The sequence below is a fragment of the Oxyura jamaicensis genome, chromosome 1 (assembly GCF_011077185.1).
Source record: "Oxyura jamaicensis isolate SHBP4307 breed ruddy duck chromosome 1, BPBGC_Ojam_1.0, whole genome shotgun sequence".
Classification (NCBI taxonomy): domain Eukaryota; kingdom Metazoa; phylum Chordata; class Aves; order Anseriformes; family Anatidae; genus Oxyura; species Oxyura jamaicensis.
The window spans coordinates 84,443,761-84,469,020 of NC_048893.1; the positions used below are offsets into that span (position 1 = coordinate 84,443,761).

General features: G+C 41.9%; 1 long non-coding RNA gene across 2 annotated transcripts in view; it reads left to right on the plus strand.

Annotated features, from left to right (window-relative positions):
- LOC118160265 overlaps positions 1-25,260 on the plus strand; it is a 234,671-nt gene that overhangs the window by 153,490 nt on the left and 55,921 nt on the right. For both annotated transcript variants that reach the window (XR_004747383.1, XR_004747384.1), the window contains one exon: positions 11,935-12,041. This is a non-coding gene — a long non-coding RNA (uncharacterized LOC118160265). The remainder of the gene's footprint in view (positions 1-11,934; positions 12,042-25,260) is intronic.

Below are 25,260 nucleotides of genomic sequence, written 5' to 3' on the forward strand. Positions count from 1 at the left end.
TTTTTTTTATTTTTTTTTTTTTGTAAAAAAAAAAAAAAAAAAATCCATACAAAATTAATTCGGCAAATTGAAAAAAAACAAAAAACCCAAAAACCCAAAAAAAAAAAAAAAAAAAAAAAAAAAAAAAAAGCAAATGAGAACAGAACTGTGAAAAAAATCCAGGAGTTATGCTTCATGCCAGGACAAGTATTACTCCAGAATCCCACCAGAGAAGGTCAAAAATATCTGTGCCTCTAAGGAGAGTGCTCTGGTGAAGCTGAGTGGAATTTCTTGCATGCACAGAGACAGTAAGAAAGGCTGTCCCAGGACTGATATTACTGGGAAGGTTTTCAGACAGCCTTACCACTGAGAGGCATTCCCAAAAGTGTCTCGCATCCTCCAGGGAGAGACTCCTGTGTGACTTGGAGGCTCAGTTCTGGCATTGATGTAGCACAATTAATAGTAAGGTCTTGGTCTAGGAAACTGAGCAGTAGTTTGGGATAGGCTTGTATAATATTTGTTCCTATGTTTGTTTGTTTATTTAATACACAGAAAAAGCAACATGGAGTAAAATAGTACATAGCTGTAGATGGATGTGTAACAAAAGGGGGGAAAGGGCCAGGAAAATGAGAATACAAATGCTGGCTGGAACAGTGGTGAAATTAGTGATACTCTTCAGGAAATGTTTGTACATAATTTAGCTAGGAAATGGGGCAAGATTATGCTGAACCAGCCAAGGTGCATTAACATTAATCCAAGGAATGTGAAAATTGGAGTAAAATACCTGTTTGTTATTAAGTGGTTATTATAAAAACATAAGAAACAGAGTAGCAATTAAGACTGGAATATAGGTATTGAAGGGTGTATGCTTTTCAGGCAAGACAGAAACAAAGATGAAGTTAGTTGGGACATTAAGGGTGTGATGGGCAAATAAGTAGCAGCAAAGCTAAAATGGAATTGGTTTGGGAGTAAAATCGCTTTGGGGAGAAACTGGAAGAATGCTGACTTTATTACACTTGGGTCTCTACTCTAGTCCATGATACCATAAATTGCTTTAACATGTATGAGAGAGAGAAAAAAATACCTAGGAATTGTGTCAGTTTAGAAGACTATATTTTCTGAAATTTAGATTGTAAAATAAGTGCTATTAGTAAAAGTAGGGCCTGGTTATTCTTGAATGTGAGAGCTAAAAGACTTCATCACCAAATAATCACTGAGACCCATCAGAGGTGCTGCTACTCTAGCGTTGATTTCAGTTAGCAGAGAGAATTTTACAGGAGAGCTTTATGTGGGACCTAACAATAGATTGATCATGAGCTGGATAGCAACATGGTAAATAACAGACAATTTGATTTTGTCAGGAACAAATTGTATAAAGCCAACCTGATTTCCTGCTCTGACAGGTAACAAGCCTTGTAGATAACGACAAAGCACCTTGACTTGTTAGGTTTTGACACTGCCTCATGTGAGGCTTCCATTAGCTGGCTAGAGAAATGCAGCCTGTATAAAATTACTGTGTTATGGATTCAAAACTATTTGGAAAACCATACTTGTAAAACAGTTATCAGCAATTCACTGGCTGACTAGAAGGATCCATCAAGTTGGATACCATGGTCACTGATAACATAGGTTATGGAATAATGCATGCCCTTAGTAAATGTTAGAATACCTCATTGAATACGCAAGCACATGCTACAGGAAACATGATTCAAATTCAAAATGATCTAGAGAGACTGGAGAAATAATTTGCAAAAAAAAAATGGGAGGCAGATCAATGGCGATGAGTTCTGTGATTGTGAGTACAAGGTGCTGAACTGAGGAACAATCAATAGTAGCAGCACAAGACAGGAGTGGCCAGGTGTAGTTCTGCTGAGAAGAATATTGAGAGTTACAGTGGATCACAGACTGCCTGAGTCAATAATAATAAGTCAACTGTTGTGAAGAAAGCAAACATCACACTGGGATGTATAAATAGGAGCGTCACATGTAAGATGTGTGAAGTAATCCTTTTCTAATTCAGCATCAACTGCATTAAGTTGTGGACACTACATTTTAAGAAAGGCATGGGTCTCCTGAACTTAGTCCAGAAGTGAAAAACAGGAATGCTCAGAGATGTAGAAACCACTATGCATGAGGGAAGATTGAATGAACTGGAAGCTGCTTAGCCTGTGAAGAGAGGAACAAAAGGTTTTATGAGGAAGGAGGAAGCTGCCATGAAGACAATAACCTTTTTTTGTGTGTGTGTCCATGGTAGAGAGGACAAGCAATAATGGTCTTAAATTGCAGGAAAAAAGATTCAGATGAGACATTAGGGAACACTTCTGGAGGATGAGGAGAGTAATATAAAGAACAGATTGCTTGGGGAGGTTATGGAGTCTTTGCCAGTGGAGGTTTACAAGAGCAGGTTAAATACATGCCTGTCAGAAGTGATGGAGGTCTGGACAGCTGATCATCGCTTGAGGCAGAGATGGGCTACGTGAGCTCTAAAGGTCCATTCAAATCCTACAGCTAAATGGTTCAGTTCAGTTCAAATTGAGTGGCTGGATAAATAAGAATGAATCATAACTGAGAGTTTTGTTCTGTTTCCAAAGGGCAAACTTTGTGTCAGCAAAGAAATCAGTAAGTCAGCTGGACTGGGAGCTCAGAGACTGTTAAAGAGGACAGGGGGAATACACAGAACTGGATAGTGCAAAAATATTTGGAATTTGCATCCCAAGAAAAGGGAGCACACTTGGAGGAAATGAATTACCAACTTATTTTTAAAAGGTTAACTTTAAAACATCTTGACCATAAACAGAGAGCCTAGAAGGAACAACGGAGGGTGGAAGCAGCATGTTCTCTGTAATATTAACAAATTTCTGAATTTTGCTATCCCTGTAGATGAAGACCAAAAAAGTAATTTCCAGTGGTAGTGCAGAGCAGGATGGGAGGAGACAGGATGAGCTGGAAGGTTGTAAAGGAGATACAGGAGGTTTCAGGGAAACGTAGTTAGAGAAAGGAGTCAGAGAATCACCAAATGGTTTGGGTTGGAAGGGCCCTTAAAGGTCATCTAATTCCAACCCCCCTGCCATGGGCAGGGACACCTTCCATTAGACCAGGTTGCCCAAATCCCTATCCAACCTGGCTTCGAATCCAACCCTCTCCTGCTTTCTTGTAGGGTCCCTTTAGGTACTGGAAGGCTGTAATGAAGTCTCCCTAGAGCCTTGTCTTCTCCAGGCTGAAGAATCCCAACTCTATCAGCCTGTTTTCATAGGACAGGTGTTCCAGCCCTCTGATCATCCTTATGGCCCTCCTCTGGACTTGCTCTAATATATCAATCTAATATATCAATGCCCTTCTTGTGCTGGGGGCAGCACTCAGGTGGGGTCTCACAAGAGCAGAGGGGGACAATCACCTCCCTCACCCTGCTGGTTTTGATGCAGCTCAGGGTGCAGTTGGCTTTCTGGGCTGCAAGCACATGTTGCTGGCTCATACTGAGCTTCTCATCCACCAACACCCCCAGGTCCTTCTCCTCAGGGCTGCTCTCAATCCATTCTCTTCCCAGCCTGTATTTGTATTTGGGATTGCCCCAACCCATGTGCAGGACCTTGCACTTGGTCTTGTTGAACTTCATAAGGTTCACACAGACCGACCTCTCAAGCCAGGCCAGGTCCCCCTGAATGTCATCCCTTCCCTCCAGTATGGTGACCGCACCATACAGCTTGGTGTCATCAGCAAACTTGCTGAGGGTGCACTCAGTCCCACTGTCCTTGTCATCAACAAAGATGTTAAACAGCACTGATCCCAATACTGACCCCTGAAGAACACCACTCATTACAGATCTCTACTTGGACATTGAGCCATTGACCTCAACTCTTTGAGTGCAACCATCCAGCCAATTCCTTACCCACCAAGTAGTCCATCCATCAAATCTACGTCCCTCCAATGTACCAAAAAGTCTTTCACTCTTCCTCCACCATGCGGTACCCCTGCAACAACTGTCTTCTCAACAGCTGTCTTCTGGGGCTACAAAAGTGTCTTGTTTCTGCTCTGACCCCAAAGCACTTATCCCTCTGTGTCTCTCAGGCTCCTGCTTGTGGTGACATTTATGAAAGGGAGGTTCCAGGCTTGGGGACAGGAAGCAAAGAAATGGGGCTAGTAGGGGGATGTGAGAGAAAAGCCTACCTTACTTCTCTGACTGCCGTCCAGAGGAGCAGGGGATAGGACCAGCAGCTACTGTTGCTTGGAGGGCATATTCCTGCAATAGTAGCTGCCACCCTGACCCTGCCTGTGTTGGTAATCACAGCAGAGCTAACTCTGCAGCGCTTGGCATAGGCCAAACAAGCAATAGGTCTGTGGCTCTTGTATTACCCCCCAGCAGCCTGCTGCTCTTGATAACTGCCTAGTCCACCTGCACATCAAGGCAGCCTTGGAAAGGGGATTAAGCAACAAAGAAAGGTATGTCTTGGGAGGTCAGGAAGTGCAGGAATGAAGTGAGAATTGCCAGAAGTCAAACTGAGTTAGTCCCTGCAAAGGAAATGAAACAGCAGAAAGATCCTTAGCACAATTAAAAAAAAAAAAAAAAAAAAAAAGTAGTGGAGCCTCCATATATAGTGAGAGAAGTTTGCACAGCTCTAAAGTAGAGGAATACTTTGCCTATAAGAGCAGTAGTATAGAGTGTGGGGCAAAGTCAGGTGGACTAGTGGCAATAAACATATTGAAAGGGAGATAATTACATACAAGATGGAAACAATTCAGAGAGCTTACAGTGTTCAAACCAGAGAGGCTGGGAAATCACCATACCCAGCTGTCCCATGAAATCACAGGTCTGGTAGATTTTGTTTGTTTTTTAATAAATCTATCCAATCACTGGGATTTTTCCTCTGCCTGAGTAACAGGAAATGTAGTACCTGTATTTAAGAAAGGGAGGGAGAGTGAACTAGGCAGCTGTGGGCTTGATATTTTGGCCTCAAGGGCATAGATAGATTCTGAGCAAATTATGTCAGAAAGAATAATTGAAGACATGGAATAGAAAATGGGATATAGCGCAACATACCATTATCAAAAAGAGATTGTGCCAGACTAACTTGATATCTGTCTTTGATAAGGTAAGTGATGTTCTAGACAAGGGAAATACAGTAGATCTCCTCTATCTGTACTTCATTAAAATGTGGTATGGTGCCACCTGGGAAATTATTAGTTAAATGTGAGAAGATGAGTGTTAGTGCAAGAATTGTGAGGTGACTAAAGAACTGGTGAAAGAGGGGAAGGAGAAGGCTGTGCAGGAGGGAGGTAAAAGGATTTGATCATGAGATCCATGTTTTCAGTGATGACTTTGGCCTAAAGTTAGGAGTGGGTTAACTTTAACAGGCAGTATCATCGAATCACCAGAATACCACACAGGGTATTGTGAGGATTGGGTCAGTGTGAGGTAGAATAGCATTATGAAAAGCAAGGCCACAGATTTGGGCACTGGGAGTGAGAGTTTCACCTACACACTGAAAGCTTATCCGTTTGAAACAAGAAAACAGGAGACAAGACTTGCTTGTTCCAGTCAATCACAGCACAAACATGAGCTCACAACCTGAAATGGCCATGCAAGAGGTAAATGAGATCTTAGGATGTGCCAGGGGAGGGACATACAATACAAACAAGGGAGTACTGTGGTTGCTGCACGAAAGAAATAGAGACATCACTTGGAACAATTGGTATCATTCTTGTCAATCATTTTCAAGAGAGAAGAATTAAAACTGGAACAATTGCCAACATGGGAAGCTGGAATAATCAGAGGAAAGATGAGCCCATCATGTTAGAGGAAACAAGGCTGCCATGTTCATTCTAGTCAAACGGAAAGTGGGAGGAGACCATTATTCTCTGTAAACATATAATTAGGCCAAACATGAGGGAGGGTGAAAAGCTGCTTGAATTTAACTTCACTGTCTGGATCCCAAGGAGCTGTATTACTGCCAGTAATAACTAGCAGCATATAAAAAGGTTCCGTATCCACATCTTCTCTGCTCAGGCTGTGGCCCTCTCCCCTTGCCTCTGCATGCAGTGTGGATTCGTAGGAACAGCAGAGTGAGCAGATCAAAACAGATCCAAATGCTGCAAGCATGCTCAGAGACATTCCTTACCATGCTCTTGGGACCTGTGGTCATTAACAGGTGCCCAGGACACCTCTTCAGCCTAGCCATGAAAGGAATTGTTCCTAATGGAAGTGCAGAGGAAGGTGAGGTTACAGCCCTCTTAGCCGGTCTAGTAAATTATTCTGAAAACTGCTGGTTCCCTGGGACATGCTGTGCTCGAGGTATCACACAGCATGATGGTACCACAGGCTGGATAGGGACTGGGGTGGTATAAGCAGGCCACACTCCTAAAGCAAACCAGGAACAGGGTTTCATACCTCCTCCTCTCCTAAAATCAGGATCCATGTGTATGTGAAACAGAGCCGTGGTGCTAAGAGAATTGCTGATGGAAAAAGATCCACCTTCCTTTGCAGGAGCACGAGGGAGAACATCCACCCCATTGCCCTGCGCACTTGGAGCAAAATCCCATCTCGAACAAACTACCACTATCACTAGTGACTGATGGCTCCCCTGTACGGGTTGTTGGCTCTGTGCTGAGATGAGTGTAAACATCCCAGGTGCCATCACCGAGAACAGTCACTCCTTCCATCCTTCATCTCCAGAGGATTTGCTCCTGTCATCCCCTTGCTTTAAGCTGGTGAAGAGAGTATCACAGACGCTCTTAGTTAAAGGAGGAGGGGGTGGAGGCCCATCTGGGCCCTTGGTTTGATTTCATATTTATGAAACAGCTTAAATGTCAGCTTGAGTGAAAAACGACACCTTCCCAAGCTTCTCATATTAATGCCCCTGGCTGCCACTGGTTTCTTTAGGAAGGCAGCTTGTGGTTTTTCCTCTCGCTCTCCCCCAAAGGCTGCAGCGAAAGATGAATTGGACTGATAGATGAGACTGCAACTGCCGATAAACTGCGTTGCTGACAGGAGACGGAGAGGGAGGTGGAGGGGGTGGCCTACGCTGAGCAAGGAGGGAGGGAGACAAGGAAGGAAAGAGAGATAGGGGGAATGACCTATATGGCAGAGAGGTGGGAGAGTGGTCAAAACTGAATGGAAAGAGAAGACGGGTGATTGTGAGGAGAAAATAATAAAGCAAATGGCTTATGCTAAAGAGAGAGAGAGGGGAAAAAAAGATGTGATGGGAAAAAATAAAAATCCCATACAACATCCAAAAAGAAGCACTGCAGAAGGATTAATTATACATGACAATGTATATATGCATAAAGGAATAAATAAAAATACACCCACCACCAGCAGAGGAGCCTCCTCCTGGGTCTGTGTGGAGCATGGCGCTGGATTGCTGGGTGCAGATTGGGTGCCCTTCTACTGCAGAGGCACTTGCATGATGCTGGCTGAATCCTGAAGAGATGCCCAAGCCAGAGCTGAGCCAGCTGTGTCTGGAAGCTGTCAAGCTGTCTGGGTGCTACACTGCAAGCAGTGCTAGCTAGCCAGGGCCAGCATGGCCAGACCTCTCCCAGAAGTGCATCTGTGCACTGATAGGCACATCTCATGGTACAGCTACGCTCACAGAGGTCTGATGGAGCTGGCCTAGCCTATTGTCCATCTGCCTGAAGGGGCTTGTCCAGAAGATGTCCCCATCAGGACTGTTAGGTTGTATGGTGGTGGTTCAAATGCGGTGGCTCAAACTCAGACAGTTAAATGAAGAATGAGGAAAGAGCCCTGAGTTCCTTGGATATGGAATGTCACCTGCTTCTCTCTCTGGGAGGAGTTTGATACAGGTTTCTTTTTACAACAAACCTGGAACCTGATGGATTAAGTTAGGACAACGTTGCTCAAAATGACAAGGACACTAGTGAGAAAGTAGAGAAGACTCTCTGTCTCTTGCACAGATGTGAGGGGGCTGGAAGAGAGAGAGACTTCTTAGCCCTTCTGGGCTAGTTCTTGAGGAACAACTTTTGTCCTAAATAAGAATAAAGAAAGGTGAGGGCTTGCTGTAGGCATGCTAGTGTAAGGAAAGCCTCTGCTGTGTTTGTATTCTTGGGGAGAGGTGTACCTGCCATTTTCACCAGGAGTTGCTGCCGGCAGTCTCCAAAGTTGCCTGTGGAGCATAGTGCTCTTGGCACTAACATCTGCTCCCTTTTCTGTTGCTGAAGGCTTTTGGTTAGTTTGTTGGTTGTTTTTTTCTTCAGCCGAGAGATGTCTCTGAAGTCTTATTCTGTCTGGGTTCGCATCGCTCAGTACCTCTATCAGCTGTTACAGTGTTTTGAGCATTATTCTTGGCAATAGCATATCACTCACTTTTCAGCGTCTCAGTCAGTTCTTGTCACTTTTTTCTTCCTGATTGAGACAGTAAAAAAGTCTGCTTCTATTTCATCTTTATCCCCTGTGGTCAGCTCTGTTTACAGACTCACTGCTTGCTTTTTTCTTTGGCAAAGCTTTTTCGTGCAGCCTGAAGCCCCCGTGTTCCTGGGGCTCCCAGTCCCTCTGTGCTGGCTCTTTGGTGACGTTCCTCAGCTCTGTTTCATTTCCCTGTTTAATCATCCCGTCTTGCCGTGGGTCGTGCTAGATTGGTTCCTGACATCACATTTATATACCATCTGCTGACTAATAACATGCAAGGGCTTGGTTTCCACTAATAACAAACCAGTCTAGCTTTAGACTATTTAGAGACACTGAGCTTTGCTTTCCAGACAGGGCCATGCAAGCCAGAACTGAACATTTCTCTTGTCACCTCTGTTCTTGCCACCCAGGCTCTACAGCACCCACGTTTTAACAGCTTAAAGGACTTTTTCCCTCCATGTCTTTGAGTCTCTGTTCCACTACTAAACCAAACTGTACTTTTATATTCCCACCCAGTTTGAAAGGCTTTATCCAGGCCAAGGAGCAGGTCTTACACCTTCACGGGGCTTAGCCCAGCTGCAGAAAGCCTGCTCCTGCAGAGGATTGCCCTTCTCTTGAGTGGGTAATCCTCAGCAGACTTTCACTGAAAAATCTTGCACCTGTGCCAAGGAATGAGATACATCTGAGAAAAGTTTCTTGATATTGAGGCTGCTTAGCCTGTAATGTCCTGCTGCTATATAAAAACTCACCTTCCTCTGGAAAGGACCTAATTCCATGCCAAACCTTAGGCTGTCTCCAGTTCTCTGGGATGCTGCTGACTGGTCTGAGCCAAAACCATACCAAGGGCTGCACTGGCAATGTGGACAATGGTGTTCCAGTTAGTGGGAATGCCCCTTGTGCTTAAGTCACTAGCCAGAAAGAAGAGGATACATTTGCTTTCTAGCACTCAGAAGCTTGAGGCCAAATACCAGTTTATGCATCAGTCCTGGTGTTTAAACCTTATACCGTGCTGCCAACTTCTCCTCAAGATGTGAATTTCAAAACCTGACCCAGACGAGAATGGGTGAGTGGTTCCCAGGAGCTATTTCTTGCCTCCTTGCTCATCCCCCTGTACCAGTGACCTCAGCAGCTTTCTTGGGAGAACAGTCAGTTGAGACGATGCAAATTAGACAGAAGGGCTGGAAAACAAGCTTCAAACCAAAGGGAAACCAATCACATCTGACTTTATTTTCCCAGAAAGTCCTCTCTTGCAGCTGCAGGGAACACTGGAATTATCCACTTGGAGACAGCATTGTGCTGGCTGCAAGCAGGCTGCAGCGTGCCAGGAGGGGGGTCCAGCCTCAGTCTTATCCCCTGGGTAGCTCTGGGGCACCATGGCCAGTGGTTTTGCTCGAGTTCTCCTTTTCCCTTTAGTTTGGCTCTCCTCTGTGCCCCTGCTGCAGACCTGCAATCGCTCATGTTCCTGCACTGTGCTGCCTGGCTTCCTGTGGGGATGGGAATTAGCAGCCCTAAGCACTGGAAGGAAAAGAAGTGTCTGGGCCGTAGCAGGGGAGCAAGAGAGGCACTAATTCCAGGGCTGAGCATTCCTGAGCCCCCTGCTCTGGCAGCAAATCCTCACTGGTAGCCTCTGCTGTGAGCAGCCAGGGAAGCCAGCAGGCTCCTGCTGTCTCCAGGTGGAGCTTTTACTCCAGCTGCTGCCAGCGTGGCTCCCGTCAGGAGCGCTGGCTGAGTGCCGCGAAGGACACCGCGAAGTACAATGCGAAATTACCTCTGTGCTTGAGCACACATGAGCCCTGAACAAACCCAAGCCTAATGCTCAATCCCCATCTCTCAAATCCTAATTAAACATCCATCGGTAATTCTACTGTTAACCCTCTCCAGTCAGGCAGGGTGTTTTGCATTGGGCCCTCGGGCTCTTCAGTCGCCTGCTCTGGGTCCCTTACCTACAGGATTTAGTTCAAGTGACTCAGTCTGTGACTGGGAAGGCAACAAAAAGAGTAACCCTCTGCTACTTTCCAAATCTGCCCTTCTAATAATGTCTGATAGCACTGAAAATATTGCTCTCCACTTTGGGGTGGTGGGAAGGGGTATTATAAGATTCGCAGGTAATCCTTTTCCCCTCAGCTTTTGCATATTGCTCTTAAAACAAACAAACAAACAAACAAATATATTTTCCATGGCTGCCTACTCTTGGGGTGAGTTGGTGCTGGCATGGGCACTCACAGGGAACAGGGAGCCAGTGTCCACTGGCTTACAGGTGGGGAAGTCCCTGGGGTTATCAGCTGCCTCCTGTTTCCTCTGGGTGAGGAGAGGAACAAGGATGCTCGGTGATGAGAAGCAGGTAGGGTATTTTTGTTGCAATAGCCGTCTGTTGGAAATGAGCTTTCATGTATTTCCTTGAAATTAGGATGTCATCAGTGATGTTTTTATTTTGTTGAAGGAAGAAAAATGGGGAAAGGTGCAAAAGAAACAGGGCCGGGGCTGGGGGGTGGGGGGTTAAATAGAACACATTATTATTTTCTTTCATGGAAATGACTCCATCATTGAGAAATAAACCTTTCTTAACAAAAATAAGGGATCAAAATTAAATATAGTTATAACAAAATTATAACCAGTGCTCTAGTGGGCCTAAAACATTGTCTGAATCATCCTCTTTCTAATAGACCTTCTTTTCTCATTCCTCCTCTTCTTTCTGTGGCACTTGGCTTTGGAACTGTTTGTTTTAGGAAGCCATTCCCCTGCTGTAGAGAACAGATTATGTTTTAAAATGTGTTTGTTAGGGCATTTGCACCGACTAGAGACAGCATATAAACTAACCAGGATGGTATATTAAACCCTGGGCTGCATAAGCTCCCTGAAAGCACAGGGAAGGGAAGAATGCAGTCACATTGGTAAAGTAGCAAAGAAACAGCTGGTTATTTTGTGACCTACAGAAAGGACCTAGGAAAACCAAGTCCCTGACAGGGAGAATCAGTATTCTTAATGACCTCTTACCCCAGGTTACGGGTCTAGCTAGGATCCAGCTTTCCAACCTCCTCTGCATTCAGCAGTTTGAGAGTCTCTCATCTCCTAGCATCTGCACTGCTTCCTTGCACGCAGGGATGGGGCTGCAGGGTGTGTAATTTCATGTGACTTGCTCTAATATTAATATCTCCATGTGCAGCAGTCATTGCAGTGAGAATAAACTGTTATTTTTTATTTTAAATGGTTAATATTCATCAAATGTTTATGAAAATACTTAACCCATAATGATGACAAACACAGCGCCTAATAAAGATGGAAGTGAAGATCCTCTTTGTGAATATGTAATCAGAAGAGTAAAGAAAATTACATTAAAAAGACTTCATTATGCCATTAAATGTGTGAAATGACTTTTTCTTCTCCATTTTAATTTTAGCATATTTCTTTTTTTTTTCTTTTTAAATATCTCTGACACTTTCATGAGACGGGTACATAAAGAGACATCGGCTGCTGTAACAAGAAGAGCTCTGACTGGCAGCATCCATCATTCTTACCCAAATCTTCATTTCATTTGTCATTAAGAAAAATCAACACTATTTCTACCAATGATCATAATTTTTTTTCTTTATTTTCCTTAGGGGGAGAGAGATCCTTATTACTACTCTGAATGCAACACGTTGTCTCAAAACCACCTATAGAGCTGCAGGCCAGGAGATGTTCCCGTACCACAGGGGCTTACTGGTGTGTAAGTACCTGTGCTCCTATTTTTGTCTGACACCCTGGGGCTTGTAACTGGCACCTCTGGAGCTAATAGGGTGAATCTCTGTAGTTTGAATTGAAATAAAAATGTCTTTTGAAAGACTCATTTGGGGCTGGGTACTGATAGCTCCAGGCAAAATGGGTCAGATGGGTAGATGATGTGTTCCACCACCCAGGAAGCTGCCCAAAACTTCACAGTCCCAGACCAGTCTCAAATGATACAGCAGCTCATATCTTACTGACACTGTAAACTGAATTGCACTATGATAGTAAATTCCAACAGCTTGAAGGAGGGAACATGGTTACCTACATTTGAACTGTGGCAGACTTCTCTGGGAGAAGGCAAAAAAGATGTCAATTAACACAACCCTGGTCACAAGAAGGGTTTAATAGAAAGAACAAAGCTAGTTGCACCCAAAGGCCTGGACTCCTCTCCATTCTGCATGCACCAGCCTTGCTCATCAGCCATGGAGAAGAGGCTGTGCTGCTCTTTTTAAAAGGACAACAGAGCTTGTGTGCTATCAGGGAAGTTCAGGAAGCAATGGGTTCCCTTTGAGAAACACAGAAAAGAAGTAAGAAAGAATTTATTTTAGTTTGTGTGTTAATTGCAGTGTTAACTTAAACAATTAATGTTAGCTTTTGGCAAGAAACCCTTAGAAGCTCTGTATTTAACATGCACCTTTACTGCAAGAGGGCTTCAAAACAAAACATGTTCTCTTCTATTTAGGCTCTTCTGTTGCACTCATCTCCATGGTAGCCAACAAACATACGCCCCTTCTGCATCTCCCAAAGCGTGTCCCATATGTAGGTCTGTAGGGAGTATGTATGTCTGCTCTTACTAGGCATTTTTCTGAGTAGTAAAATTCACCCAGGACTTCCTCCCCTTTGTCAAAGAAAGTTCTTTTGTAAGCTAGGCTTTTGATCTGATGGCTCCCAGTTTGTGAAAGTTTTGAAGATCACTGCAGTGTATTTTCAGAAACCTGGCTTCGTTTGTGTGGAGATTTTGTCTTTTCACAGCATTGACTTGCTCCATCTCCTTACAAAACTCAGGAGAACTTTGGTCAGTCAGGTGCAGGCATTCTTTGAATAAACAGCCCATGAAGTCTCGAAGAGCTGTGAGGGGGAGGAGGGTCCACAAACCAGATCTGTAATGAAAAGGCTTCTCAATGCAAATGTGATCAGAGAGGCTGCTGACTTCTCTCAGCCTACTCCTTTCCATCTAAAACAGCTGACAAATGGTTATGTTGTGTTTGCAATTACAGCTCTCTGAAAGTGATAAATTACTCTGATTGTTCTTAAATACAGGAATTCTACCTGTATAATTAATACATAGACTTGAGTATGGGATAACTGGTAGGACACATCCGGGTTCTGCTTACACCATAACAGATCTAGAGCAGCGCTAGCTGTCTCTGTTCATGGAATGCTGCTAGTAGATTGTGCTTGCACTCGTGGAACACCTTGCAGAAGTGTCCCCTGTCAGAGTAACAGAGAGCATAGTATCTCGCTCATATGTTTTAGTACCCATAGATAAAAAAATCAGTTCTAAGCTCTGTTTCCCAGTAAATTGCTGACAGTCTTCTGTAATAGTAAGGGGATTGGTCTCGTGTACTGCACTGCTACCTCCAAGAGCAAAATATGGGTGTGGAGCATTTACTGAATAGCCTGCTGTTTGTGCCAAAGGACAAGATGCACAGACTCAAATCTCTCCTGTTGTCTGTTGACGTAGAAGAAAAGCCAGTTCTACACTTCTGCTGAGGGCTTCTCCAGGGCACAGGCACTGAGCACAGAGCTCAAACTCTGTGATGTGAGGTTGACACTAGTGGCAAAAATTACTCCAAGCACAGAGCCAGAATAAGAATAGGGAAAGGAAATTGTAGACTAATATAGTCTCCTGACACGGTTACCCATTAATGCCAGCTTTAAAGGTTAATGCAATTTAACTCGCTCTCGGCTATTACTCTGAAATAACATACCAAACCCTCCTCTATAAGCAGATAACAGATAAGGATTCTTTATGATAAACACCCCCAATAAAACTGTAGAAGTTTACAATGTTATGCTTGCAGGAGTGGCAGATTCGCCTTTATTTGTGCATGTGTGTGTATGGAGGAAAGCAGAGAAGAGAGGAGCGAGCTAGAAGAAGAATTTTTGGCTCTTAGACTATCAGATAGCTTGATAAATCTGTCTTGTGTGTGTTGCTTCTTGCCAATACAATGGAAATGAATTGACATATTGCATGTCTGCTGCGAGCTGAGTTTCCTTTTGCACTGGCAGGAACAAAGGTGCTGCTATATAAACCACTGATGAGAAAATTTGTTGGGTTTTATTTATTTATTTATCTTTTGACAGGGCAAAACGCATCAGCTTTATGGTATATCAGCAAAACATAGAGTTTCCTCTCCCCTCATCTTCTGTTTCAAAGTGCTCTTACAAAATATTTCAGTGTTGAGGTTTTTCTTCAAAATAATAACTAAAAAAAAGGCATAATCATGTTTCACTATGGAAAATTATGAGGCAGCTTAGTGCAGGACTTACTGCATCTCCTTGTGGAGTGCACAGAAAAATATATAAGCATACACTGCTTGGGAATTGTTGTAACATTTAATTAATATTCTTAAAGTACTTTGAGATCTTCTATCATATTCTTTCACAGGCTAAAGGACAATATTTGCATGTCTGTGGGACAGTGAAATACTTTTATTAACAATGCTATCTTTACAAATTTTAGGACTCAAGAGAGGTACCATAGGTTTTGTATGTCTCAAATGCACACACACCCCAGCACACATAACTGCAGGGAGTGCTATTTCTTAAACTGCAAGGCAAAAAGCACTGCACCCTGGAGAGACGAGCTGTGAGCTCTGGTGCAAGGGTCCTTTCAGGACATGGGAGATGGATTCACCTCCCCTGCTTTCTTTGCCCTCAGTCTTCCCCCCTTACAGATGTGACACTGTCAGCCTTGCTTTTGCCAAAATGCTGTCTTTAGGAAAACCTGTCAGAGGCTGGTATGAAACTGAGAGGTCATACCACACTAGTGCACTGTGATTTTGTACAGATGTGCCTTGCCTCAGCTTTCTGACTGTCCATTATTCCTTTGAATTACCTTTTCTACACAGCTGATCATGTCTTTATGTTTGAAGGACATTTCTTCCTTCCCTCTTGAATCGTCTGCTGTTCCTTGGGATGCTTCCATTTTTCTGTGCAGCATCTCCCTTTTCCACTTTATATTTTCTTTTCCTTTTTGTTAGAATATGACATTGCCTTGAAAAGGATTAATGCAATTATGTGATGTATCTGGCAAGGGTATTTTCAGAAAGGGAAGTGTTTTAGTAGTACCATGATATGAGAAACTGAGGAGGCCTCACTTAAAATACTGTGGCCTATTTGGGTCACTTCTGATCAGAAAAAGGAAAATTACATAAAGAGTTGTAAGAATGATCAGGGGAAGTAGCAAACCTTTTAAAAAGTGTGTGTGGGAGGCTTGGTTAGATTAGCAAAAGAAAGATGAGGAATACAGTTTTTCTTCATGAATACCATCTTTGTGAATACCAGGATGCAGAATTGTTTCAGCTGGGGAAAAAAAAAAAAAAAAAAGGCAGTGCTAAAAGATTAGATGAGTATAAATTAGCTTGGAAATTAGGAGAAGGTTTCTGAACTTCAAAGGAAAGAAGTTCTGGTCTTCCATACAGGATAGCAAGGGCAAGGTACTTAAATAATTAAAAAGTGGTGCTTGCTGAGTTCATAGAAGGAATTACACTGCATTTATATTTTAATTAATTAATTTCATGCTTCAGAGCTTCCACTGACCACTATTGGGGTAAAGAAGGAAGTGCCCTCATTTCCTAGTCCTTTATTCTCTTGGCTGTGTATGTAAGGGTGGGAGGAATGAGGAGTGGGGAGAGGACAAATTGATCTTCCTTTGAAGCATTAAATTGCCCAAACAAGAAATTGGCCAAAGCTAAAGAGATAGTAGGTGGGTTATGCTGGTGCTCCTATTGGTACTGCCTGACTGATGTATCTTGAATTAAAGGCATTGATTGGATGTGGGATCAGGAAAGAACTTTTCTCTGGGCTGAAGAGCAAGGATTGTTCAGTCTGGTTGCTCGTCGTGTCTCCCTCCAGAGCTGTGTGGAGCACGATCCACTCCTAAGAACTATCTGAGTGTATCTACTTGCATGCAATTGTATGAGTCTAAGATCTTAAGAACTTTCATCCATCTCAATGTCTTGGTTAGACATGTTGTAGTCACTGTGGCATTATTTTATTTTTGTATTAAATGTTGTGTGGTTATGGTGGTTTTTTTTTGACTTAAATTGAAAGGGGATTGTAGTAGACGTTATGGATGTTTCTCAGCATAATGTCTATTCCCTTTTTTTCTGTAGCTATTGGAGGATGGAATTGATAACCTACATGGTCATAGAATCATAAAATCCTAGAATTGTTTGGGTTGGGAAGGGACCTTAAAGATTATCTAATTCCAAACCACCTGCCACAGTCAGGGACACCTACCACTAGATGAGGTCACCTTCTATTCTATGTCTCTTCAGCAAATAATTTCTCTCCTCTGTATTTTTTCCACTACCTTTGAATTATTTTGATTATTTTCCTCTTCTTTTGTTCTTTCTATCTTTTCACTCTGTTTTTGTTCTGCTTTAATACCGTCCTCCTTAGATTTCTTCCTCCATTCTCTCCAGGTTAATCTTGTCTTGTTCTACTGTTCTGCTGTAAACAGATTGCTGGGAGGTTTGTGCATGAAATCTCACAAGGGTGGGACTCTTTCTGTTTCCTGGATATTCACATCTCTGGCAGTTTAATCACTGCAAACCTAAATTGGATTAATATGAAATTCACAAGTTATTCTTAGCTTCTTCCAAAATTCATGTCAAGTATCTAGACCAAAGTCTCCAAAACTTTCAAATGTTATCTTACTTCCTCAAGTGCTGTGAAGCATCCTGTGTTACTCAGACCCCAAAGAATAGATGGGTAGAGCAAGGACCCAGTCCCCCAAGTTATCCATACGAGTGACCTACCCAGAGTTCTTCGTGGTTCTCATCTGATATTTCTGGCTTTTGGGACTGATGGTGAATCTTTAGGATCTTATCTTCACATCAGGTTAGGACACGGGCATGGTTCACTTGCTTATCCTGGGAAATTAAAAAAAATAAATAAAAAATAGCAGCTGAGACATAGCTCCTGGCATCCTCTAGAATGGAGAAACTTTCACAACATGCATATCCTTTTTTTTCTGTGTTGACGGAATGAGCCTTTTGTGTATGCATACTGAGTGGAGACATGCTACGTCAATCTCACATCATTCCTTTGACTTCACATATGTCTTGGCAGTTCTGAAATGGAGAAACAAGGAGTAATAGCGGTGCCTCTGTCCTGGCTAACACAAGCATCAGACAGAGAGGACACTGGATTTCCTGCTTGACGTTCTTCTGCTAAGAAGTTCTGATGAGTAGCAGCAGGCTGGTACCATTATTATTCATCTCACATGCCTGCCGTGGCTGTGTATCTGTGGTTTAGATACACTAGGCTTCTGATGATGCCCATGGACTCTGCTTTTCCATTCTAGCCTTTTATCTTAGGGAATAAGTCCTTCTTCTTTAGAGCCTTTTCTAGAGACCAGCAACACAAGACATATCCAAAAGACTTGCTGACTTTCTTGGCATCCCATTGCAAAGGCCTGCTTAGTAATATAGCTGATTCTGAATTATTCAAAAAAATATATCTTATTTTCATTTTATATTCCATGGGAAGATTTGAGTTTGTACACACCAGATGTTTTTGTTGGAACAAACAAAGTTCAATGAAGCTTGACTTAGCTTAGGAAGTTTTCTTAGGAAAGGATAGAGCTGTGGTACCGAATATCTAATAACTAAATGCTCATTTTATGTGAGAGAGACAAGCTCAGGTCCCTATTCTTCTTGATCCAGACCAAGAACTTGAACCCTGTATGAATTGCATCTCACATAATTTCCCCAGTCGTAGTGCTAGCAGTGAGTAGTTAAACTCTTATTCAGAATGACAAAGCACATCATACAGCAAGAAACCAAAGATGTCATAAAACACAGATATCTACATTAACCATAGGTCTGTCTATGTTGTCAGGAACAGTGCTGAAGAAAGGCTGAGTGAGACGCATACTATTTTGACAAGAATGGAAAGGGGGGAAAAAAACAACACTTTAGATCAGGCAATGACAAGGCCTAGTAGCAAAGCAGCCAAGGAAGGGACATGAAAATGCAGAATAGGTTTCTGATGGGAATACAGGCTTCAAGAAAGAATGAAGGTAAACAAGTAAGAGACTCTAAAACAAAGTACAGAATTCATTCTTTGATGGATAATGCTCTCTTTCACCATAGAAATCTGAATGAAAATGGCAGGGAAAATACAGATTTTGGAAGGAACTTGTATGAAATATGTCCAGGCTTGCCACTCCATCTCTTCTTTCTCGTCAGATGATAGTTTAACCTTATGTGAGCCTGGCTGCTTCAGAATAGCTGTTTCCAGAATGTTGTCTGACTTAAATCAAGCAACCAGAAGAGAAATACCCTGCTCTATCCCATGTTGCATGCAGCAGGAGCCTTGGAGCTACTCAGCTGAAACAGTTCAATTCTGCCACTGAAGAACTGGAGGAGAATGTGATACCATCCTGCAGGGTGAAGGTTCATTTTTGAGTGGGCCCAACTTGGTATGTGCAAGTAAGGGAAGAGTGAGTCAGTGCATGATCTCTCAGTGCTTCTGCACAGGCTGTGCCAACTCTGTGGTTACCTAGAGGTGAGTGAGCAGTGTCCTTGGGCACCCTGTATTGCTGAGAGGCAGGGTGTTCTCAGAGGGAGTCTGAACCTAATAAGACAGCCCAAAAGCAATGTCTGGGGAAAAGGGAAGCGCAGGCATTGCTCTAAGTTCTGTAGCCAACTAGAGAAGGGCTGAAATCACATAATTTCTGTCCCCACTGTGAAATGTTCATGCCTCCGAATGTCACAGCAGCTGCTGAGCCTTCAGCCTGCACATCCCTCCAGCTACAGCCACCACCCCTCCAGAGACTTCTTGAAAGAGTTGACTGACTTTTTAGGGCTGTTCTGAAGCAAATTGATTTAACTCCTTTGTGCCTGTACTGAAACTCCCTTAACTCCAGGAAAAATGTCAGGTCAACAGAAAATGCTGACATTCTCTGTCTTGCCAATGCCAAAAGAGCAAAAACAATGACAAGAAAATAAATGCCAAACATATAACCCCCTCTACCACTTTCCTATCCCTTCATCAGGCCTTTTTCCTGTGTAATATCATGAATGAGAAGAGAAAAAATGCTGACAAGCTATGGCACAGAGAATCAGACAAGGATAGGTGTAACTGGCAGGTAAGGGTCAGGACAGATAGTCTTTTAGAGATCTTCTTTTAATATTTTCAGAAACCCTTGTCTTGTTTAGACTTTACTCTGTGTGACGTTTCATACCTGTTTCATGATGACTGCATTCTCTGTTCTCTAAATCCTGTTGATGACAGGACTTCACTTCCTGCATTTTCACCGCAAATCAAGAGCTTAATGCCCTGGTGAATGAACTTGGGAATTGTTCTCTCTATATAACTTTTCTTCCCTTCCATGGCCTCAGGTGAATTCAATTTATTTTATTTTTTTTTAAGTTCTAGAAATTGCCTGCTTACAGACTTGTAGCTTCCAACCACCAAAGTCCCGTGTGGCTCTTCTTAATTGTCCATATAAATTGCTTTCTATTTTGGACACCATGAATATCTCAGCAGCATCTGCTTCTCCCTTCTGGGCACCACCAACTGTGCATGAAATTCCCCCCAAAGAGGCCAGGTAAGAACTCTTTCCCATTCTTGATAAAATAAGGAAATAAAGGAACACAAAGGACAAGCTGACTTCCTAGCACTCTAAGCAGGTGAAAATGAGATAGGATATGGTATAAAGCCAAGAGAAAGAAGATTCTAAACAGGAATAACCCATCTGTTCATAGACACCTTCCAACCAGAATGAGGCCCATCGTGCTCAACAGATTTCTTCACCAGGATTTGTTTTGGTACTTTGCTTAGCAGCAGCATCTCATGCAAGACATAGACAGGAAACGAAAGGCTGTATAGGCTGAAACTATAAGAGGAATCCAAAGGATGGCTAGGGAACTTATTTCTTCTTCCACTCTTTTTTAACCCCTTTCACTCTGCAATCAAAGCACATTTACATCTGATGTTGACCAGTCTACGCTCTTCTACCTGGGAGATTTGGTTATCATTCACTTATTTAACTGATTAAGACAGAGGGAGATTAAGTGATGCCTTTGCAATCTCATAGCAAGTCAGAGGCAAAGCCAAGAATAAGATTCATATGTCTTGACTTTCTAAATTAAGCACAAGATCACCTTTCCTAATGAAATGTCTGCCAGAGAGACTCGAATGGACATTACTTCTGTTTTAAAGTAGCTAAGAACAGCCTTTTGAGAACATTTACCAACATTGGGTTAGGTCTGCCGTGGAAAAGTTCTAACTTATTGGTGGGTGAACCAGAGAATTCTGCTTTGAACAGGAGTGAAGACGACAGTATGTATTAGCAAATGCACGGTGAAAAACATGTCTTGCTTTCTTCTTCAACATCTCTTTGAGAAAGTGCCTCTCCCACATCCCTTCCTAGATTGATGGGTATACTTGAACGTGTCCTTCTCTAATATTATGTCTCTCCCAGTTCTCTCCTTCTGTCTACCAGCCTGACCTTTTTGGGGAGGTATGGCAAAATCATTGCCCAACTGGTATGGCTGCAGTCATGAAAAAGAAGTGTGAAAAACTGCCACACACAGTGCCAATCTTATTATTATCAGTCAAAGCTGCGTTTTCCACTCAGCATATAATTGTGCTTTGGATTAGATGGGTATAAATTGAAGATTGGCTACAGCATTAACGTTCATTAGATTGAAACTAAAACAAAGCTAAATTATCAGAGAGCCTGGGAGGGAATGTGTTTTCCTGTGCACTGTGTTGGCAGTGCCATCTGAGTGCCTCTGCATTATGCTGTTTTCATGTCTCAGTTTGGAAAGAAAGAGGAAAAAAAAAGAAAAAAAGAAAAAGTGACATACAGGAAGGAGGTGCTCAAAAGAAGGTGTTGGTTTTCTTTTCACTAGCACATATTGTTCTCTTCTTGCACTCTTGCTTTCTATTCAAGCTCTGAGTTATAAAGAAATTGCTGAGGCTGAATTTGGGTGAGGTAGACCACAAGTGCCAGGAGAAGGGAGATGAGGGGATTTGCTGAGAATAATGGAGGAATGTTGTGTGAGGGGGTTTGTTTGTTGGTTAGGAGCACTTCACTGACACTTTTTTTCCAGTATAGCTCTATATTAGCCTAGGAGGTCCTCTTAAATTCCCTTGTTGCTTCTAATTATGACATGGACAGCTTTCTTCTGACTGTATCTGACCCAGTAGTCTTCTCACAATTGCCTGCCATACCTTCATGCTCGATATGCAGCACAAATAAGACTGCTCTCTACTTTGATGCTGTTTTGGTTTTTCACATGGCACAAAGTGTAGTGCTTTGGATCCCCTTTTTTGTGCTACATTTACTGTTCAGTGTGCTGAGAAACTTCTTCCTGTTCTGTCCACCTTCTCCATCACACTTCCCATTGCCTGCTTATATTGGTTCAAGCCAGCAACTGACAGTAAGCCATATCTGGGAAAAAAAAAAAATAGAGAGAAAAAGAAAGCGTGTTTCTTTCCTCTGTCTCTCTTATAGCTTGAAAGTCCATAGCCTTAGACCATCATGCAGTACTCAGGATCTTTTGGAGGCTGTGTTTGGAAAACATCATGTGTTACAGCTGTTGTGCTCAGCCAGGCATTCAACTAAACATTTGCTGGGGTTGGAAAGGGGCTATACTTTCTTTTCTTTCTTTCACTGGATACTGTGAGTCAGTAGAGCTTTTATGAAGGGTTGGACATGGTGAGTCATTTCTACTTCTATGTCTGTAAGTATTATTTTATAGCATCTAGTTACTTTTGTTATAGGTATTATGAGATAATAAATAAATAAAATATTATGAGTTAGTGACTGCAATGCTGATTCTGTTAACAGGCTTATTCTCCCTCTGTTACCTACATTTGTTTAAAGTGGCTTCATTTAACATTTATGTAGGCTTTGGTGCAGAGAAAATGTGTTACAACAGGAGTTTGTCCTAAGGGATCCTTACAATACTAACAGCTACCTCATCTACTGAGGCAGATATTGCTAAATAATGATATGAAAAGACATCATCTAGGTCACATAAAATCATTTTTTACACACTTGTTTTGCAATGAAACCCTGTGAAAGTTAATCTCTGCTTATCCTTCTAGCTTTCTGTTGACTGTGAAGAGGTACAAGCATTACCCAGGCACCACGTGGAAGATAGATGCCATCACACTGCTCTGTTACAGCTCTGGCAGAATAGATTGCATTACTTCAGACGTGGTACAAAAGGCAAATTCACTCTCCTTGTTCATCTGACTTCTCTGTCCCACTCCATCAGTGGATTCTAACCTGAATCTGAGCTAAATTGTCTTCCCCTAAGGTCAGAGAAAAATTCAGTTTCAGAGTCTGCAGGGGAAAAAAAGAAAGAAAAATGGAAAATCAGGAATTCTTCTTTTCTAGTTTGGCCTATGTTTATTTCTTACTATGTAGCTTTGGGCTTCATATCATCATGTCTTTGTACTGTGCTTTTCCCATCTGATAAGTAGGGTTGATTTTAATAATAGCCTCCTATCTCCTGCATAATGCTTAAAGCCTGCATATACCCATATGAAAATTAAAATTCTTACTAGTACAAAATATTTATTTTCTGCTATTTTATTTTTCTTCAGATTTGATGGAACCCTGCAGCAGTCTGCTATAAGTACCTTCTCTTGGGATCGATAGAAAATTCCCAAAGAGAAAAGCATGTATATTCATCTCAAGTTTGGGTTCCAACATGCTGCTGTGCTTTAAGGGTATTCATCTGAGGCAGGAAAGGTCACCTGTTCCTGAAAGAGTTAAATTCAGTCTCTATGTTCACTGTTCTTTGGGATCATGCTCCATATTCCATACTAGTGAGTAAAGAGTACTTAGGGGTATCAAGAGAATTCAGAACAAACACAATCTATAGGATAGCAACAAAAATAACTGTGGATGCATAAAAGTCAGAGTCAGAAATAGTCTTTAAAAAAAAAGAAGACCAATGTGATAGTTGTAAAACTGGGTTAGTTTAACCTAGACAGAAAGAACTGAGAGAAAAACAACAGTCTTCAAGAGCATAAAAAGCTATGGAAAAGAAGAAGGGATAAAACTATTCCCCATGGCTGTGATAGATAGAACAAGAAAGTAATGGGTTTAAATTAAAGTAAGAAAGGTTCAGGTAAGACAAAGACTGCTTGTGGATGTCATGCAGTCTCCATCATTAGAGGTCTTTAAGAATACATTAGATAAATAAGTTTCAGGAATTACGTAGCTTTATTTGATTCTGATCTGAAGTCAAGGAAGATGGACTAGATGACCTGTCATGGTCCCTTATAGCTCTTTGAATAAAACAAAAGAATGTGATACCTTACAAGTAGTAGGAATGTTGTAGCTCTGAAGACCTAAGGATATCAGCAAGGCAAAGTTTTATCAGAAGAACTAAAACAGATCTTTTATTAGACTAATTTTGTATCTAAAACAAACAATTCAGCTTGAAATGTTCTGCTTCCAAACTGGAAAAAAAAAAGCGTTTCTGATTTTTTCCCCGTTTTTATCATGCCTTTTAAATAAAGGATGGTACCTTTCCCTAACAATTTTGCCTTGCTAAGTTCAAACGTTGCAAAGACCTAAGGATATCTCAGAAAAGCTTAACATTTCTGCTGTGTCTTTGTTCTTCAGAATGGATTGTAGGAATATTTTTTCTGCTGTTTTGAACAAGAACTGCTGATCAAAATGGTCTTTTCAGAATATTCAGTTTTCATTTCAGGTTTGATTATTTGCAGTTGTTCCAATGAAGCATGTGATATTTCATCTATTTCCAGTTTGCACAAACATGCAGGTATGTCTCTCATGATGTGAAAACCTTTGAAAGGCATTGAAATTCACTTGCTCTTTTAAGTATTCAGGGCAACAACAAAACAAAACAAAACACACACAAAAAAAAAAAAGAGAGAAAGAAATACACAGGAGAAGGAGAAAAAAAAAAAAAAAAAGGCACTGATCACACCAGCATTCCTGGAAAGCGTGTTTGAAAAGTGCCTGTGTTGAAAGACAGAGTTTGTAAGAAAAAAGTCAGGTATCTATCAGTGACTATCTTTTTCTGCAGCATTATCCAAGCTTTAAGGATCTGCTTAACTGTGTCATTCCTGTTCTGGGGATATCACTTTTCTCTACGCTGAAAGAAGACCGTTTCCTCACTTGTCATTTTTATTCAAGGCCATTCTGTCAGGATATATTCCCTTCCCACCATGCAAAGATCCATCTCTCTCAGAGTTTCTCAGTGCCCTGCAATGCTGTGAACACCTATTCCTACCTACAGAATGTATTTCTTTTAGCTCCCCAGAAAGACATTTCATAATACAGGAGTAGAAAGAGAGAATGAGCTGTCACTGGAAGGAGTCAGAGTTGGTTTATTGTTTTTTACCAATTCCCCAAATCCTAAGCCTGGAAGGTCTGTGGATTAGACTAAGTTGTATCTACCGTAATTCCACATCACAAAAATAATGAGATTGTGTTCTTACAAAATCACCTGATGCACTTGCCAAACAGATGACAGAACCTGGTACTGGATTGATGTAATTCTGTATAGTCAATGGCTAGAAAATCTAGAATCAGTAAAAGAACAGAACAAAGGGGTGATTCATGCTGCTCAGAAATGCAAACTTCTTCAAGCAAAAGTATATCTCATCTCACAATCAGAATTTCTTAAAATTTTTAAAAAGAAACAGGATATGTTACAGAAGAAGTAGGATTAAAGCACCCTGTGTATCTCATACTAAAAGTGGCTTTGGGCCTGAGCAAGCCCTATGTGTTAGAAAAAGATCTATTTGTGAAGTTGCAGATGTCTGTGGACTTCCCTAGGAAATCATAAGACATTGGCGTAACAAGTTGCCAACTTACCAACTGAGTCATGATAAATAACTGTTTTCACTCTTCATGTAGAGCAAATGCCAGATAAAACACAGGTCTTTAAACCTCTGTCAAAGTGGAGTGAGCTAATGTGTTTTCC